This window comes from Talpa occidentalis, unplaced genomic scaffold (assembly GCF_014898055.3).
Source record: "Talpa occidentalis isolate TD23 unplaced genomic scaffold, MPIMG_talOcc4v2.1 talOcc4.13, whole genome shotgun sequence".
Lineage (NCBI taxonomy): Eukaryota > Metazoa > Chordata > Mammalia > Eulipotyphla > Talpidae > Talpa > Talpa occidentalis.
This window is the reverse complement of record NW_023601322.1, coordinates 1923490-1938135: the sequence shown is the minus strand read 5'-3', so window position 1 is coordinate 1938135 and position 14646 is coordinate 1923490. Positions and strand designations below refer to the sequence as shown.

Genomic DNA, 14646 nt, shown 5'->3' with positions numbered 1-14646 from the left:
GCGGACAAAAGGTTGCTTAGAAATTCTGCGAACCCAGTTACTTCCCAGATTGTCCTTCGGATAAGGCGGCCCTAGGACTCAGGGTGTGGTGTTGGCGAGGAGGGAGCTGCCCTTGGCCTGGTCCAGTTCCCTGTGGGCAGAAGTCAGTGCAGGGGCTGCTTTGAGAACCACTCTCCTCCCAGGCCGTGCTGAAGGAGCCTCTGATAACACACCCTGGCTGTGCCTTCAGCTTTTCTGTAATGGATTATAAAGTTGCACCCTTTGGAAATGTTTTCTTTTTTACTTATTTGTTTCATCAGAAATCCAACTTTCTGAAGAAATGTCTCTGCATTTTCTCGTTTTCTTTAGTGAATTTTTAAAAACCCTAACCTGTTGTGACTGAGTCTGGGGGTTCCGCCCCCAAGGCCCTGTCCAGTTTGTGCACACGCGGCCCCTGTATCCTGCTTTCCTTCCTGCCCGATACCCACGCGGGCCTGGGCAAGACTCAACCCTCAGCCCCAGGTTGTCCTATCACAAGTGTTTGCCTTGAGCCTTCACTTACCATGGGTGATTGTTCCTGTAACAAAACTTGTTTGAGTACAAAACAAAAAAATGTAAACTTGAAAATAAACAGATTCCATAGCATTTAAAAATCACTGATTGGTTCAGATGTCTTCAAAAGGAAAAAAAGTCAAGGATAATTTTCTTTGTTTCTCAGTACAAGTGAGTTGTTTTGTTTGTTGATGTAGCTGAAATAGGCATTGAGATCACAGGTTAATTAGAAGAGCCATTTTGTCACAAAGTGACCATACATTCCCTCTGCTATCTCTTAAAGTAGAATCTAGATAAACATGTTTATTAACCTGCTGATGTTGAATCCCAAATCCAGTCATTATGGCAGGACCAAAGCTATCTTTGGGGATGGTCTTTCTACAAGGAATTACTCTGGACAGTCCCTCGGGTGGTAGTTAGATATATCTGTACGTATGCAGTAGGAAGAAAGGCCTTAGAGATGAAAAAAAATAGAAAATATTTTTTGGGCAATAGTCTGTTGCATAATAACTTATTCCTCAGACACCAGAGCTATTATCACACAACAAAGCACTTTGCCACGTAACTATCTATATCTCCTGGCATCGGCAGCGCCACGATGCACTTGTTAGGAAAACACGGGGATCTCGGGCTGCCCCCCACCCCCCGCACCGCCCCCAGCGCGGCGGCGGGCCTGTCTCAGGTGCCCTGACCGTGTCCTGAAACCTGCCTCTCTGGGGCCTCAAACAGTTGTGCGAGTTGTGCAAGAAAGTAGGAGAGAGAAGACCTCGGGGCTTCTGGGCCGCAGTGGCGCCCGGTCTGCGGGAGGCTGGAGATGCAAACCCCCTGCCCCGCCTCCCCCACCCCCAGGCCAGTGGGGCCGATGCCCCAAACGCAGATGCGCGCTTCAGTACCTCGCTCTGCGCTCAGGGAGCTGGTGCAGCGCCCCAGGAAAGCTGTGCTTGGGAGACCTTCTGGGACCAGCGACTCCAGCGTCATCTTTTGTTGGAAAAAGATGCTCCTTACTGTGAGCTCGCAGTGAGCCGACCCCGCAGCTTCTCCGCGTGGACGGCAGGGTGTCCGCGGGCCGGCCGGCACCCTTGGGGCCCTTGGCTGCAGGAGGTCGTGTGGGGCCTTGACTTGGGGTTTTCTTTCTTCAGTGTGTTCTGTTGCTTCGGCTTCGAGTGTGTTTAAATAAATAGTTTCTTGCATTGAATTTTTCAGGCTAAAAAGTAACTGATGAATTTTAGGAATTTGTGTAGTTCCTCAAATATCAAAAACCTCAAATATCTTTCATTTTATTTCGAGATAAGATTCTCTCCTAGAAGATTCATCCTCCAGTTATACTTTTCGATTTTAGGGTAACTTCTCACTCAGCACCTCTGAATGGTGGGGCATGGGGGATAGTCTGGGGGAAGCTGGCAAGAAGCAGGAGTCCATGCAGGATAGTTTGAGTTTTACCCCCAAAGCAGGGGTTGCCAGGGGAGGATTTTGAGCAGGAAGCTGACGTCATCATGTTTAACTTTGCAGAGATCATGGTCAGAGCAAGTGATCAGCCAGAGAGGGACAGCAGGGGACAGGAGAGCCCCTGGCAGGTGACTACTAAGGTAGTGACGGCACACACTGCCCTCAGCCAAGAGGAGCCGAGTGGGGCCTGATGCAAAGGCTTCTGAGGAGGGAGATGCAAATGAATGGATTTCAGGAGGGAGACAGCAAGGCCCATGCAGGCCTGGAGACCCCTGGCTCGGGCTGTGGGTGAGCGTGGGGCATCTGGGCCCCTGCCTGGGGAAGGGTGGGAAGGGTGCGCCTCGAGCAGCAGAATGCCCACAAGTGATACCCCGTGTGCCGCCTTGGCTCTGGGCCGCCCGTGGGTGTCCAGGTGGGGGCATGTGGATAGCTGTGTGGGTTGGAATGAGATACATGGTGCATGAAGGCACCGTGGTGATCGATCCTTCCCCTGCAAAACGCGGAAAGTGCAGAAAGCAAAGGGACAGATGGCTGGAGTCGAAGGGCTGGGGAAGCCGCCCCATGTGGAAGGCACCTCCGAGGGGTGCTCAGCACGTCAGGGTTCGGGAACACAGGGGCAGTGCTGGCCTCCAGCCTCTGTCATGCAGAGGCCCAGGTTCTCCAGAGAGCCCGGGCAGGGCTGGGGCTGGGGGCCGCTGGTCTCGCGGACAGCCGTCTGGACAGCAGTTCTTTGCGACCCCTGGGCAGCGGGTGGTGGCTGGAAGGGCAGGGAGAGTCACATTGAATTTGTATGCCTGTTTTCCTTTGTCTGCGTAAGATCCCCTTTTTAAATGTCCCTCAAGTGCCAACACCCCACGGTGAAAGAACCACTGAAATGGCACTGTGGGCCGGGGGCAGGCACAGTGCCAGCACAGAGCCTGTGGGTTCAGGGCTCGAGGCGTAGCCCTGGGAGCAGATCTTGAGTGACCCCCGGCCTGATGGCAGCTCTGGGGCATCAGGGCTGAGCCTCCTGCTCTCACCCCGACAGGACTCTGTCAACACGGAGGCTGCGGTGCAGAACCTCTGGGTCTCTTTATGCGAAGGCTGTAAGATTATCTCCACATTTCGGGGCGGGGGTGGACTGCACCAATTTTACCTTCTTTGTGTTCAGTGTTTTGCATTAAGAAAAGAGTGATTGTGTAACGGTAACATTCCGTATGACCCCCACTCCCAACACACACACCCAGACAAACATGAAGAGTTTTCACAAAAGGCTGCATTACCTTTAACTGCGATAGGTAGGTAAGAAAAAAAACGGCTTGGCACTAGCAAATAATTCAGTGCAATTATTTAACAAGCCCTCATTTTCAGTGTAGTCTTTTAAAATGTGACATCTTTTCTGCGACTTATTCTAAACAGTTTTGCTGCTGTCTTGGGTTTTTCCAAGACCAGTAAATCTACCAGGCCACGCCGGTGACATCATGGCCAGGTGGGGCCGGGGCCGAGCATCCTGAGACGCCTGACTGGCCTGATTCACAGCCCACTTGGCTTCTACCTTTTGTTTGTTTGGCTCATTCCAAGTCATTTTAAACACAATCTCACCCTCTCACCAGTCATGGGGCCGACTGTCTCCTCTCTCCCTTTGTGCCCAAACTTCGCCTTCACTGTTCTAGGTTGACCCCTACCTTCTTCAGATGGCCACGTTTCTGGAAACATTCCACTCTACTGGAACGGTCCTACCAAGAGAAATGTAATAATAAGGATCATGTGGGTATTGGAGTTAGTGTGAGTATAATATGAAAAGAGAAAGCAAATATATCACTCCTTAGGGTGAGATCCGTGCGTGATTTGTTTCCATGACTTAGGGCGCATTATGACTGCTGACTGCTGGTGTCAGTTGTACTAAACCACTAAAAAGTGAAAATAAGTCACAGACACTGCCCCACAGGTCGATGTATGCTTTTTTGCATTCACTAACATTTTGAATGGATTTCTTTTGATTTTATTGCAATTTATGGTGCTTTGTTTCATTATAAATTAACAGCAACCACAAGAAGGTTATGGCCGCATCTCAACTTTTGGTTTTAGCTTGTCTTTCACTTTACAAAGGAATATTTCCCTTTGCAAATAGGAATAGTTCTGTTCTGCACATCTTGTCACAAATTCTTGGCTCCATTTCTGTAAATACAAATAAGCCACCCCAGTGTTCGTTGTTCCTTCAGCGCTGGCCGCAATGGAGCGTTGCAATGGTCAGGCTGCCCACGCTCGGCCAGCACAGTCTTCCTGAGGAAGAAGGCCCAGGGGCAGAACATGTGTGGCTGGAGTGGGCTCGTCGGACCCCAGGTGCCCTGCGCCCTGCGTCCAGCCCGGAAAATTTATGGGCCCTCTCAGCATGTGCAGACGTGTGTATGTATTTTTTTTTAATTATACCCTCCTTCCAATTAATGATTTCTATGTGGCCTTTGAGAAATGATGTTATGAGTATAGTGATTACACAGTCCGAATCTTACTTCTTGAGTTACATGTACTTGTTTTTAACTATATCTGCACACACGCATATATCACCTTCTTTGCATCCATTTTTAGCAAAACAATCTTTGGAAGCATTGTGTGCTCTGATGTAAAAGAGATTCAGAACAAGATTCCAGTTTTATTTTTAAGGTTTTTTTTTTTTTAGTTTAAAAGTGGAATATATGTTTTCTTTAGCTGTAAAAGCACAATCAAGGCACCATGATAAGTGAGTCAGTGTTGTAAAAGTAAAACGAATTTTGCCTTCACTCACATGAGCTATAGAAGGAGGAAGCTTTATTGTCCCTGGGAAAGTGATAAGGCAGAGTAATTGTATATTATGCTGTCCCGGAGCATCTGCCTGAAGACTGTTGGAGCAATTCATCCATCACCGGCGATACAGCGTGTTTTGTCTTTTTGCTTTAACCCGTCCCCACTGCTGGCCTGCGCGGAGGTTTTGATAGGGACTGCGCCTGGGCCGGGGCTCACATTAATCAGTCCCCTTGTTCAACACTCCAGCTGACATAATTACAACCTGCGCACAGCAGTTATTCAAGTCGAGTCCTTGTCACTCGTGGAGCGAAACTACACAGCTCCGATCCCGGAGGAGATTGCCTTATCACACAGAACAAGGGCTCGCAGGAGTCGAAGAGAATAGAAATGGGAAAATGTCTTCCGGGAGTACTATATATTCCTTTAAAATAAGACATTTGAGGGACTTCCAAGGGACAAAGGGAAGCATTGTGTGCTGGGACTGAAATGAACCAGTTATTATGTTTAAATGGATTACGGGGGGCATGTTTCCAAAAATGGGCAGAGATTATTAAATAAATTCAGTGGCCTCCCCTATTCGCTGACTCTTTTCTATTAACTTTTTGTTCAAAAGTGATCATATAACTTTAGAATTAGAGAAGGCTTAAATGCTCTTTGATGGAATCCAGCTTGACAGAATGAATGAAGTGTGCATTTGACGTCTGCTCGGAGGCCAGTACATCCCTCGCTCAGCTGTGTAAGGAGTGGAGCAGGCAGAGTCCTCCAGAGGCTTCCGGGGCGGAGCCTTCCTGGGCGGGCAGGTGGCGGCCCCAGGCAGGGCAGCAGACACCAGAAGAGCTGGCGGGAGCAACCATCCGGCCGCGTGGCCTGCCTCCTCTCTCTCCCCTGTGCCTGCATTGGGGGGTAAAGATGGGGGCCCCCTTCCGAGCGCATGACAACTATTTATGATTTCATGGAGCCCCCTCCCCACCCCTGAGAAATGAGGGGTCCCTGCGTGCACCCCTGCAGAACCGCCCCCACCGCCGGGCGCCGGCAAGTGCTGGCCCGGAGGCTGCTGCTGCGCCTGTTCACCTTCTCTGAGCCGTGATTCGATGGTTCCACATGAGGCCAAGCTCTGGCCTGGGCTGTCAGAGACGTCAGGAGACTCAAGTTCAGTAACACTTGGCTTCTATCACCTTAAATTTGTGAAGCTTTCAACTAGATAAACTACAGTAAATGATCTTTTCAATCTTTAAAGTCGCCTGAGAAGCCGCGTCTCCCGTGACTGCGTCCGTCTTCTCTGGCCACACCCCGCGGGCGTCTGTCTCGGCCGGGCCCGGGGACTGCGCGCCCCTTTGCCTCGCTTGGCCCTTTGAACAGACGTGACTGGAGTGTCTGCTCGGGCGCGACGGGGAGCAAGAGGGCACGTCTGTACTTTTTAGTTAAGATCCTTTTTGTCCCTAGAGGCCTTCTCAGTTGTGCTTTCCCCAGCGACATGGCACCTCCCTTTGCTGAGCCCGGCTAGTGGGCGGGGAAGGGGAATAAAACCCACCGTGTCGGGACAGGAGCACGCGGAGAGGAGTGGGGGTGGGGGCTGATTTCCAGATCCACGGCAAGAAAGCCACGAGAAGCTTTTCTGCCAGCAGTTCCTGCCAGCCGGGCCACGTGCAGGACGGGAACAACCCACAGGCTGACGAGACGTGGATTTCCAGGTTGGGAGGTGTCCAGCCCCGTTTCACAGATGCGCGCAGGTCCCGGTGCGGGAGACACGGGCCTGGTCCCCTGAGATACATGCCTCTTTGCCGGAGGCCTTTGCCCACCGCCCTGTGGCGTCCTGTGTGCGGCCGCTCGTGGGCTGAGCGTTTCTGTGTGCTGGAGAACCGCACCCACCCGTGCCCGCCACATGTCTGCCAGAGATCTGGGGCGCTGGCTGTCGCGCGTCAGGCACAAACGCCTGCCTGGGTGCCCTCGTCCGGTCCGTGGGGCGGCGCCACGTCTAGTGAAGGCCTCCTGCGCTCTTGCTTTCTCAGAGCGCCGCTTCCCTCCGTTCCCGCGTAGACAGTGTGTCGGTCTCGTAAGGAGTAAAGCGGGGCATGGAGGACGAGGGGGCCGCCAGGCCTGGTGGCTGAGCTGCCGCACCGTCCTGTCTCGCCATCCCAAGTGGGAGGGGCTGTTCCTGCAGCATCAAACTCTGAGGTTTCTCACAGAGACCCCCCCAGGGGAGTGGAGGGGTGCAGGCCTGGGTGAGTGCAAGTGGAGGTGGGGTGAGGGTGGAACAAGAGCGGTGAGTGAACGTGGCCTTGGGAATGTTGGGGCTGCCACGTCACAGGCGGGCGGGGGATGCCCCCAGTTAATCAGCATAATTTCAAGTCAGTCCAAGTTAGGAAGCGTGTGAGCAGCGTGGACACGGGTCATCTGGGCCCCGGCCGAGGGACACCGCTGGGGGGGTGCTCTCCACTCATAGCTTGTCAAGTTGCAGACTCTTCGAGGGCATCACTGAGTAACTCGCTTTTATGCTTCTTTTTGTGCAGCAGACAGTAAATAAATGCAGGTCAAATAAATTCATTCTGAAAATCAGTCAGTACAGGCAAAAGGAGACTTTTATTGTGCCCATAAAATGTCCAGATAAACAAAGCGGTAACCCCACTGAAATCACCTCTGGTCTGAGTGTGCCACGCAGGGCTTGTGAGGCTGGCCCTGCGCCCCAGATTTTAGAGCAGCACCCATGGGGCAGTGGGGTGTCTGGGCCTGCCCTGGGGCCGCCACCACGGCCGTGGCCATGCATCGTCTGTGGCTGGAAACACTCCGGCCCGGAGCCCAGACCCTCACACCCGCAGGAGCCACAGAGCAGTCTCGGCTTGCTGCCCCGCATCAGGGTCTCTGCTGGCGCCGTGGCGCCCCCGCCGGCTCCCGACACACATTGGCGTAAAATGTCGGAAAAATGGAGAGAAAATAATTCCATGTTTCTCAGTTTTATTGTCATGGCAATTCAAAGAATTGGGTTTTATGACAAGCTGGAAGAACAACGAAGTCGGCTGAGAGGAGCCACCCCGGGGAACAGAGGCCGCGGGCCGCGCAAGGGAGCCGCTGGGCGTGGGCGCGGCCACGAGGAGCTGCCCGGCCGAAGCGGCCGTCTTTTTATGTTTTTAACATAAACTTTCTTTTTATGTTAGTAAAAGTTGTAGAAAATGTTATAAGTCATGGAATGTGCCATTCTTTTAAAGTGTCTGTTTTACTTCAACTCTCATAAGACTTTCCCATCGCTGCGTGTTCGTTTTGCTTTTGGAATTTCATGACTGGGAAAGTCAGTCTTATCCCCGCGCCCCACGCAGCCCCCTCGCCCCTGCCGAGGGCGCCGTCTGTGAGGTGGTGTCTTGTCCGCTGGAGCTGGAGGAAGAAGCCGCGCGGCTGTCCCATCGCCTCGTCCGTGGGCGGCCCCTGGCTCTTCAGCGAGGGGCTCGCCACGTTCCCGGTTTCCCCCACCGCGCCCCTCTCCCCGGCGCAGGAGCAGCACCCCTCCGGGCTTCCCGGGGTCACGGCCTCCCTCCCTGCCCTTAAATCTTGTGCGTGATTCATCAAGTTGACTCTCCTGTGTTAGCGTGAGAATCTCACTCGCAAGGCTTGTCTTCTTCACGCTCTGACCATACTTGCTTGACGCGGGTGACGCCTGAAGATATTCTCACGAATGATCCAAATCCGCCCCCATCTGCTGCCCAGGACTTCCCCTGCCCTGAAGCCCTTCCACGGAGAGAGGCGCCGCCCGCCGCTTGCCCGACTTCCTCCCAGAGCCCGCTCAGCGCGTCCGTCCACCACCGCGGTCTCGTCTCGGAAGCTGACAGGTCCCGCGTGTGGCCTTATCGGGACTCGGTGGTGTTCTTCTTTAATGGACACATCCCCGACATCTTCTGTTGGCCGCCTTCCCTCTCCGCAGTAGCGGGGTCCGTGGTGCGGACGTGCTGTTGGTGGAGAAAACTGAAATACACTCCTCCTTGGACAGACAGCGAGGCCCAGGTTTCCCCCGTGTTTAGCTGTAGCTTCACGATTCCCTCTGTGGGTAACTCGTGGAAGCCAACTCCCCACCCCAAGGCGTGCGCGCTGCCGTCCGGGAGGCTGTCACCCATGTGTTCCCGAGGCCACAGACCTGCGGGAGGGACCGAGGGCCGTGGCCCAAGGTCTCAGCAGTGACTGCTGGACCTGGCGCCGTGCAGAGGGAGAAAGGATGAAGGCAGCTCATCAGCCTGAGCGGAAAAGCTGTATTTCCACAGCAGTCCATGATCTTAAAACAACAGGTGACTTTAAATCCGCACGTAGGCAAGTGGCATGTCCTCCTTAAATGTTATGTTTAATTTGACTCTTCTTCTACCCCCTCCCCCCATTTTTTTGAATAGTTTCTTTAGAAAAACCGAGGACAATGTTATCATGAATCATGTCCTGTTCAGCTTCACCCTCTAAGTCTGTGGGGTCTGTATTCACTAAATCTCTGCTGGTTGCTTTTGTGGTCATTTTAGAAGACAGGTAGGCCTTGCCTGTCTACTTCGGATTTATTGTTGAGACTCCTGAACTGAACTTAGTGGAACTCACTCTTGTGCTGTGCATGGGCCAGGCCGTATATTTACGTGAACTTGAATGTCACCTTCATTCTGAGTACCACCCCCCATCGGATCATTGCAGTTTTAGTAGGTCTAATAATTTTCAACACTGAAAAAAAAAAGAATTTTCTTGTCCTTAGATGGGGTTTTTTTCATGTTTTTTTCCTCTTTAAAAATTATAAGTAAAACATAGATATGGTCTCGCACCATTAAGGCATGGCCTATTCCTAAAGGCCCTTGGCTCTCTGTCCTCAGTTCAGCCCCCCTGCCACAGATGCTGCACGTGTCTCTGGGTCGCCTGTGTGGTCTCTCACATGTCCATGCGTGTGCATCCTGTGTACGTGCTCACAGCTCGTTCTTGTAGTCCATGGAGTTTTGCATCTGTCTTCTCTTATTCCGAGTGTGGCAGTGCTCCTCTCCTGCACACATGTGGTGTGTGTGCATAGCACACACAGTTATTCTGCGCTGAGCTCTGGCAGGTCACACTGTCGTCTGTCCTCGCTGACTGTGCCGTCCTGTCCCTTGGGATGTTAACACCTTTCACTGTGAGCGTAAGCAGGCGTTATCCACTTATTTTATAGACTAATTTTAGCTGTCTCTCGACGTTTCTAAGGCGATCCTTTTAGATTTCACTTGTAATTGTATTAACTTTATAGTTTATTTCGGGAACGGAGGATAGCTTTAGCGTTAGACCTGCCCTTGCCTATATGAGCTGCACGTGCTTAGTAAACTCTTGTTCATTGTTTGTTTACACGTCTCCTATAATTCTTATATTTTTGTGTTGCTTTCTTTCAAAGCAGCATTTTTCTGTATGTTACATAAGGGAGTGCACATCCATGCACACAGATGGGAGAAGTGTTTGGCGCCCTAACTCAAATTTTGTTTTAGATTTTTCATCTTCACCCTCAGTTAACTGCCGTCACTGCTTTTATGAGTCTTTCCAAGATGTCTTAAGTCCGTTCAATGTAGCAGAGCCCTGCCCGTGGCAGCGCCTGGCCACACGCTGCAGCCCGACTGCCTTCAGCTGAGCGGAACGTTGATGACCGTGGCCTTTCCAGTGTGGGGGCGGGGAGGGATGGACGATGGGCAAGTGGTGTCAGGAGATCAGGCTGGCGGTCTGGGGCCTTGCTTTGTACCACACGCTGCTGAGATTTTCAGGGGGAGCTGATCCTCAGCCTACCACGACACACGCATTCACCGTGTGGGGATGGGCTGAGTCTGCACCAGGGCCTTTGCAGCCTCCGCGCCTGGGAGCCGAGGGCACGAGACAAGCTTCATTCAAACTCATTTCAAAAGACCATGAGTGAGGTCCAAAAAGAAACAGAAACCTTTGGAAAAGCATTTACCTCTTCTATCACGGGGATAAAGTTCGCTCCCTAGCCTGGAAGGGCATGGCTGGCCGCCCCACCGAAGAAGGCAGAGCAATGGTGTGTCCGAGAGCACCTTGAAAAGGAGCGGTGTATGGGAAAGCTCCCCCCGTCTTTACAAGAGACATGCAGATGAAAACCTCATAAAACTGAAAATTCAAACTCTAGCGAGCTTCCAGACACCATATTGGCCAAAACTGGAAATTCTGGTACCACGCTCCATTGGCAAGGACGTGCAGGAACAGCCTCTCCCAGACATTGTTGGTGGAAGTGTTAATTGCCGCTTCTCTGGCGGGCAATTTGTCAGAGTTTATCAAAATTACTAGAGCACATGCCCACTAGTATTTGAAGCCATTCCTCTGGGCATCACGAAAGTCTCTTGGCGTCCTGAGAAGTGGAAATTGCTGTGCAAGATGATTCTTTGCAACCTGGCTTATGCTACCAATGACTGGAGCAGCCTGAATGCCCCTGAATAGGTCATGAATTTACACTGTATATGAAAATACGCTATATCCATGCTGGGAAATACTACACGGTTATTAAAAAGCGTGTAAAAGATGGTCAAAGAAGGTGAGGGGTGAAGGCCTCTGGCACCCTGAGTTCTTAAACACACAGGGACCCCTGCTCCCTTGCCGGGGGCTGGAGGAGAACAGCACTCGGCGTATTTGTGGCTTTAAAAGGTGGTTTTTAGTTCTCCCCAAAAGTGGTTGGGCAGTTGGGAATCCCCGTCTGCTGGAGGGGCGGCGCGGTCAGGAGACGGGGACTCTTGTTAGACTCTTTGATGTTTAAAATACGTGAATATGTGTTGTTCAGCAACCTCAGCGGTGGTGGGTTTGTTTGTTTGTTTAAAGACAATGAAGATCAGGGGAGGAAATAGTATTCAGTCAAATAGTTATTCAGTCAATAACTCCCATTATTCAGCTCCGTGTGTTCTCTGTGTTCTGGATTCTTGTCAGAGACGTGACTCGCAGACGCTCCCCCCTGTTCTGTGTGTTGACTTCGTGCTTTCCTAAGGTGTCCATTGAGGTGTCCAAGTTCTTGACTTTGAGGAATTCCATGTTTTCCTTCCTCGCTTGGATATCTGATGCTCTACGGAAGCCTGGCGCAGTTTCAGTTATTAGCTAGTTACTGTTTTTTTCTAACTTTCACGACTTTCACTCTTTCAATCCTGTGATCTGTTTTGAGTTGACTTTGGCGTGTGGTGTGAGGAAGGGGTTTAGACACTCGTTTTCCCATCTTTTGTCTATTTACCCAGGTGTCCTGGCACCGTTTGTTGAAAAGATTGTTCTTCCCTGTTGCAGTGTCTTGGCACCTTCGCTAGCTCTGATTTTCCAGCAACAGTTCTTGGGAGAAGATCAATAGGAAAGCCTATTTCTGAACTTTCTGTTCGGCTTCCTTCATCTGTGTCCTTCTGTGGTATGTGACTAACCCCTGTCTCGGTCACTGTGGCTATGGCATCCGGGCGTCAGGAAGTGTGAGTCTCCACTTCGTTCTCTCCGAGACTCTGCTGACCTGTCTGGGTCCCTGTATTTCCTCACGGTGGTTCTGACAGGGACTGCATTGCCTTCTTCATGTTGACTCTGCTACGGCGTGACTACAAGACAAATAGTTATATCCTTACCTTAGGAATCTGTGTCAAGCTGAGGGTGTTGCCCAGCCCCCGCCGCTGGTGGCTGGCGGTCCCGCTGGCTCGGCGCCTCTTCTTTGCTGGAGACGCGGCTGCGGAGGGCTGGCCCTCGCCCGCTGGCGGGAGTTCTGCTGCGATGGTACTGGCGTCGTGCGTTATGCCTGTTATCTGCTAGCGGCGCTGGGAGGGATTGGCTTTTGTAGGTGCGAAGACTCTTTTTGTGTCCTAATCTCTTAAAAAGTCGTATACGGCGTGACCTTAGCTGCAGAACGGCTGGTGACAGCTTCCCGATTCACTCGTCCGCGAAGGCGCGTGAGCTAGCGCTTCTCTGCACACACCCTGCCGTTTTCCTCGTTTGCACTTACGTTTTGATTTATGCTCATTTATGTTCCTTGCATGTGTGTGTAAGACAAAATTATAACCTGTGTACACGTGTTGGCATTGTCTGTAACTGTGCGTGCGTGCAGACAGCGTGATAAAATAGGTTTGTGTGTTTACGCGGACATGTCTACGCGGTGGCCCTTAGTGCTTTCCAGAAGCTCTTTCGAGTTCCGCGCCACCTCCCTCTTACTTCAGTCCATGTGTTTAAATAGAGACGGCTCCCGTCCCCCGCTCTCCTGGCTTGGTGATCTCCTCACCTGGTGTGTTTTTCACATGCTTTTTAGGTACTGAGAAACAGCGGTTTCTTTCTACCCAGGACACACCCTCTCAAAAACAAAGTAATCTGTTTTCAAAGTCATCTCTTCTTCCTTCACTGAAGACCAGGAGTCGTCGCTTATACCCCCGGCAGATGCCCTCCTCCCTCATCCGTCGAAATGCATGCGTCTGCGTGATTTTAATGTCTTCCCTGCTCAGCGGCTGCTCTGGTGACTGCTCTGTGTGCCTCGTGTTGCCCCTAAGGAAGCCAGGCAGGTGCTCCCGGGACTCGTCGGCCCTCGTAGGCCCTCGCAGGCGGAGCTAACCGAGGACGGGGCAGCCTCTGGTTTTCACTCCCCAGTGTCGGCAAGCACTGCGGATTTAGAGGGTGTCTGTGACACCCTGGGAACGAGTGGGAGCTCTGCAGAATGAGTCAGGGCAGCGGCCCCGCTCCTGGGGGACTCAGAAAACGGCCTCTTGCTTTCCATGACCACACAGTGGACGCTTGCAAGACCCTCAGATGTGGCCATCCTCCGCTGCCCAGGGACACATCTCTCACCACAGGGGTGTGCTCGTCCGAGACACTCCCGGCCCACACCTTTCCTTTGAAAGGAGGTGTTAGTGCCTGTGACGGGTGATGAGCACCGAGGGGCTCTCCTTAAGGGAACGAGCAAGCCTGTGCGGACCCCCGCCCGTTGCTCCCCTGAGTCTTGTTCCCCACCTCAGCTGGCCTGTGATGTCCCCTGAGCGACGGGCCGGCCTTATTCCTTTCTCTCAGTGACCGTGGCTGTTGATCAGCACGCGGGGTCTTACCCAAAGCGAGCTTGGTAACGCGGAGAGAGGCCAGCGGCCGTGGGGGTGAGTTTGGAAACAGCCCCTCCTGTGTCTGGTCCAGGCTCTAAGAGCAGCTTAACACCAGCTTGGCGGCGCCTTTGCCAAAGGCGAGCTGGAAATAGCCGAGAAACATCTCTGTTGTTCCAGGTCTTCTTTTTTAAAAAAGTGTTTGTTAGCTTAAGTTTTCAGACGTGGAAACGCTGATATAGAAACCGTTGGTGTGTGAAAGAAGCGCAGTGGGCATGGCAGGGCCTCTGGCCTGGTCTCTCTGGGCCTCGTGGGGGCGCCCGAGGGCTGCCCTGCCCGGGTGGGGGCGCAAGAGCCTGTCCCCGTGGCTGGGGCGGGGTGTCCCTGTGCTCCCTAGAGGGGGTGCTGTTCTCAGCGACCCGTGGCCGCGCCCCACCCGGGCCTCCCAGCCCCTTGCAGCCGCGCTGCAGCAGTGCCCTCGGCAGTGCCGGGAGAGGATGCTGCGTTCTTCCCGGGGTCTAGTTTTGTCTCCAGGTCAGCCTGAGGCCTGCCTGGATGTCTTCCCAGCTGGCTCCCAGCCACCTGTTTGCCTTTGTGCAGGATTCTGGGTGTCACTGCGCCGACAACCCAGACAAGCATGAGCCTGTGGTGCACAGAGCCTGTGGGCCTGCAGGGAGGGCCGAGGCCTGGCCTCTGCGTGCAGAGCTGGGCGGGAGCAGTGGCAGGAGGGCCTGTCTCGGGGCAGCACCTTTCCCAGTTTCTGCCCATGCCAGGCCCGCAGTTCCTGTCCCCTTCCCAGGGCATGGCGGTGCCCTGTCAGGGTGCATAGCTCTGTCTTGGCCCTCATTCGGCTCCCGGCACGTGGCCCCGACCTGGGTGGGCACTGTTTCTAGCTGCTCTTTTTCAAGTC

At 52.9% G+C, this 14646-nt stretch overlaps 1 protein-coding gene across 1 annotated transcript in view; it reads left to right on the top strand.

Moving 5' to 3' along the window:
• Positions 1–14646, top strand: part of ZNF407 (zinc finger protein 407) — a 329265-nt gene that overhangs the window by 224449 nt on the left and 90170 nt on the right. The gene's annotated exons all lie outside the window — the stretch shown is intronic.